The sequence below is a fragment of the Pristiophorus japonicus genome, chromosome 21 (assembly GCF_044704955.1).
Source record: "Pristiophorus japonicus isolate sPriJap1 chromosome 21, sPriJap1.hap1, whole genome shotgun sequence".
Taxonomy (NCBI): domain Eukaryota; kingdom Metazoa; phylum Chordata; class Chondrichthyes; family Pristiophoridae; genus Pristiophorus; species Pristiophorus japonicus.
Window position 1 is genome coordinate 94,774,265 of NC_091997.1, and position 4,766 is coordinate 94,779,030.

General features: G+C 42.7%; 2 non-coding genes across 2 annotated transcripts; one reads left to right on the forward strand and one right to left on the reverse strand.

Moving 5' to 3' along the window:
* Positions 1 to 1,541: 1,541 nt before the first annotated feature.
* On the reverse strand, positions 1,542 to 1,614 carry trnav-aac (transfer RNA valine (anticodon AAC)). The gene has a single exon. It is a non-coding gene; the product is annotated as a tRNA-Val (tRNA).
* A 2,867-nt stretch (positions 1,615 to 4,481) lies between these two features.
* On the forward strand, positions 4,482 to 4,554 carry trnav-aac (transfer RNA valine (anticodon AAC)). Its single transcript has one exon. It is a non-coding gene; the product is annotated as a tRNA-Val (tRNA).
* The last annotated feature ends 212 nt before the right edge of the window (positions 4,555 to 4,766 follow it).

The following is a 4,766-nucleotide window of genomic DNA, read 5'->3' on the forward strand; positions in this document are numbered from 1 at the left end:
TGGTATATATCAATGATCTAAACTTGGATATATGGGTTATGATTAAGACGTTTTCAGTGTGGTTGAAAACAGAGACGAAACCTGGAGACTGCAGGCAGATATCAATCAACTGGTAAGTTGGGCAGAACAGTGGCAAATGGAATTTAACGCAGAGACGTGTAAGGTCGTGCGTTTGTGGAGGGCTAACAACTAAAGGGAATACACATCAACTGGTAGGACATTGAGAAATATCGAGGAACAAAGAGAACTGGGATTGCATGTCCACAGATCCCTGAAGGTAGCTGGCCAGTTGGATAAGGTGGTTAAGAAGGCATAGGGAATGGTTGTATTTATTGGCAGAGGCAAGGAACAGAACAGCAAGTGGGGTATGTAAGAACTGTATAAAATTCTGGTTCGGCAATAACTGGAGTACTGCGTGCAGTTCTGGTCACCGCATTGAGGGAAGGATGTGATTGCGCTGGAGAGGGTACAGAGGAGATTTACATAGATGTTGCCGGGAGTGGAGCAACATTGCTATGAGGACAAGATTGGATAGACTGGGTTCGTTTTCCTTGGAACTGAGGAGGCTGATGGGCGACAGGTAAGTTGTTTAAAATTAGGAGGGGCCTAGTTATTGTTGATTAAAAGAGCCTATTTCGCATATTAGAGGGGTCAACAACGAGGGGGTATAAATTAATAGTAATTAGTATAAGGGTTAAAGGAGATGTGAAAGGAACATTCTTCATCCAGATGTTTCTGGGGGTCTGGGACTCACTGCCTGAAAGAGTGGTGGAGGCAGAAACCCTCACCTCATTTAAAACGTTCTTGGATGTGCACTTGAAATGCTGTAAGGTGCAGGGTTACACACCTGAAACTGGGCATTTTTGGCCGGTGCAGATACGATGGGCCGAAAAGGACTCCTTCCAAGCTATAAACTTCTATGATTATATAATGATCAGTTAGCATTACATTCATGATACAAAATGAGACGATCAGCTAATTAATGGTGTTTCCAGTGAAAAAATGTTCGTGCATGCTGGGCTCGAACTCAGAAACCTGAGATTAAGAGTTTTATGAGGCTACTGTTCCGTGTACGGGGAGGTTTGACTCGAATGGTTGCGTTTTGTAGCCCAGTGAAGGGCGATAAACCACTGTTGATGCTGCATTCGCCGCTTTCCGCCTGCAGAGGCTGATTGACGAGTGCGGGACCAGAATGTTGTGGCTTGTCACGCACTCACTCACTCTGGAGCTGGGGAAGAGCGATTCGTCGATGGATTTGTTTGTGGCTTTGATTTTCGATGCGGCGCGGCAGCATCCTTTAATAATCTCTCACAGCTGAAATGAATGCATGGAATGTGCAGCTTTGAGATGAGGTTTCTCCACCGTCAGGGCTGCAAACGGGAGGGAGTAAGAAACACTGTGTCGAGCTTGAGTATGTACATAACTGTGCAGAGAAATCAGCAAATGCAATAGCATCACGAGACACTGAATTCTGTTGATATTGAACCACGAATATGAATTATTCAATTTGTGACAATCATGAATGGAACACGTTTGCAAAATGTTTCCATCCGGTTTTGAACCGGGAACCTTTCGCGTGTTAGGCAAATGTGATAACCACTACACTACGGAAACACTGTGGTAGCATTAGTGTTGGGAACATAACCAGAGCTTTAAGCTCAACAACTGGCCGACACTTCAGGAGCTTCCGTAATGAGAATAGAATTACAGTGCTTTATTTAGCAAGGTTTTGAGTGTGGCAGGAATTGATCCTGTGTTTCTCAGATTTTATACATACTAACAAGAGTGGCCATTCCTCAGGAAGTGGTTAGAATCTGGAATACACTACTTAAAAGGGCGGTGGAGGCAGACTCAATCTTATCTTTGAAAACGGAGTTGGATAATTATCCGAAGGAATAAAATTGCACAGTTGTGGATAAATAACGGGGGTGTGGGACGAGTTGAGAGTTGGCATGGCCTCGACGGGCCGCATGGCCTTCTTCCGTGCTGTAACCATTCCCTTATTCTGTGATTCTATAAGTTAGTGGCACAGTTAATAGTGTGCATGGAAGTTAAATATTGCAAAGGAAAATGGATTGAGTCGGCACCACAAGAGGCATCTGATTCAGAAGATTCGGGCGCACGAAAAGTTGGGTTTAAAGACTTTAAAAGTATCATTTTTGTTTTGTGAATTTTCGGTCAGAGAAATGTTTGGGGAAGGAATTTTTTGCTGAAAGGGACTCAACATTTAATCTTCCTTCTGGATGTTGGCGTCATATTTTTTCTCGATGTTATTTTTCCAGAATGTATATTTTCTTTGCTGTTTCACAATAACCAGTCCCTTGCTCTACAGTCCTTCTCACTGTATCCCCAGTCTCATGTATTGTTAACAAAAATGAACATTTTGAAGCAGAACATTAAAGCACAGTGTCTAAAATGGTTTATGGGGTAAATTGCAGAGCACAGAGAAATTATTTTATTGAGGACTCTCCTTCAGTTAACATTTCTTTAGTTGTGCAAATGAAGATCATCAGTTAATTAATGATGTTTTCCCGTGAAAGCAGGATAACATTTAACGATGATACATTCTCTACATTTCGAAAGGCACTGGTTAATCAGGACAGTCCGCATGATTTGTTAAGGAATGGTCACGTTTGACTAACGTGAATACATTTTTGGAGGAGGTCACCAGGAGGGTCGATCAGTAGTGCATACGATGTATGGATTTTATGAATGCTTTCGCGAAGGTCCCACATGGCAGACTGGTGATGAATGTAAAAGCCCATGGGATCCAGGGCGAAGTGGCAAATTGGATTCAAAATTGCTTCAGATGCAGGAAGCAAAGGTTAATGTTTGATGGGTGTTTTTTTGCCTGGAAGGATATTTTCAGTGGGGTTCTGCAGTTTTCAGTGCTGGATCCATTGCTTTTTGTGGTATTTTTCAATGATCTAAACTTGAATATAGGGGTTATGATTAAGAAGTTTTCAGGTGATAGTAAAATAGGCATTGTGGATGATAATCAAGAAGAAAGCTGGAGACTGCAGGAAGATAACAATCAACTGGTAAGTTGGGCAGAACTGTGGCAAATTGAATTTAATCCAGAGAGGTGTGAGATTGTGCATTTATGGAGGGCTAACAACGAAAGGGAATACACATCGACTGTAGGACATTGAGAAGTGTAGAGGAGCAAAGGGAACTGTCAATGCATGTCCACAGATCCCAGAATGTAGCTGGCTATTTGGATAAGTTGATTAAGAAGGCAGGCCGAATGGTTGCATTTACTAGCAAAGTCATGGAATCGAAGAGCAAGTGGGTTATGTCTGAAAAGTGCAAAATTCTTGTTAGCCTACAGCTGGAGTACTGCGTGCAGTTCTGCTCACCATATTGAAGGAAGGACGTGATTGCGCTGAAGAGGGTGTGGAGGAGATTTATGTAGAATGTTGCCGGGAGTGGAGCAACTTTACTATGAGGAGATTGGATAGGCTGGGTTTGGTTTCCTTGGAACAGAGGAGGCTGATGGGCGACAGCATTGTGGTGTTTAAAATTAGGAGGGGCCTAAATATTGTTGATTAAAAGGGCCGACTTGCCATAGGTGAGTGGTCAACAACCAGGGGGCATAAATTAAAAGTAATTGGTATAAGTGTGAAAGGGGATTTGAAGGGAACATTCTTCATGCAGATGTTTGTCGGGGTCTGGAACTCACTGCCTGAAAGTGTGGTGGCGGGAGAAACCCTCACCACATTAATAAAGTACTTGGATGTGCACTTGCAATGCCGTAAGATGCAGGGTTACACACCTAAAACTTGACATTTGTTCGCCGGTGCAGATACGATGGGCCGAAAAGCACTTCTTCCATGGTGTAATCTTCTATGATTGTATAATTATAGGTTAGCATTATTTTCATGATGCAAAACGAGGCGATCAGCTAATTTCTCTGACCGAAAATTCACAAAACAAAAATGACGCTTTTAAAGTCTTTAAACCCAACTTTTCGTGCGCCCGAATCTTCTGAATCAGATGCCTCTTGTGGTGCCGACTCAATCCATTTTCCTTTGCAATATTCAACTTCCATGCACACTATTAACTGTGCCACTAACTTATAGAATCACAGAATAAGGGAATGGTTACAGCACGGAAGAAGGCCATGCGGCCCGTCGAGGCCATGCCAACTCTCAACTCGTCCCACACCCCCGTTATTTATCCACAACTGTGCAATTTTATTCCTTCGGATAATTATCCAACTCCGTTTTCAAAGATAAGATTGAGTCTGCCTCCACCGCCCTTTTAAGTAGTGTATTCCAGATTCTAACCACTTCCTGAGGAATGGCCACTCTTGTTAGTATGTATAAAATCTGAGAAACACAGGATCAATTCCTGCCACACTCAAAACCTTGCTAAATAAAGCACTGTAATTCTATTCTCATTACGGAAGCTCCTGAAGTGTCGGCCAGTTGTTGAGCTTAAAGCTCTGGTTATGTTCCCAACACTAATGCTACTACAGTGTTTCCGTAGTGTAGTGGTTATCACATTTGCCTAACACGCGAAAGGTTCCCGGTTCAAAGCCGGATGGAAACATTTTGCAAACGTGTTCCATTCATGATTGTCACAAATTGAATAATTCATATTCGTGGTTCAATATCAACAGAATTCAGTGTCTCGTGATGCTATTGCATTTGCTGATTTCTCTGCACAGTTATGTACATACTCAAGCTCGACACAGTGTTTCTTACTCCCTCCCGTTTGCAGCCCTGACGGTGGAGAAACCTCATCTCAAAGCTGCACATTCC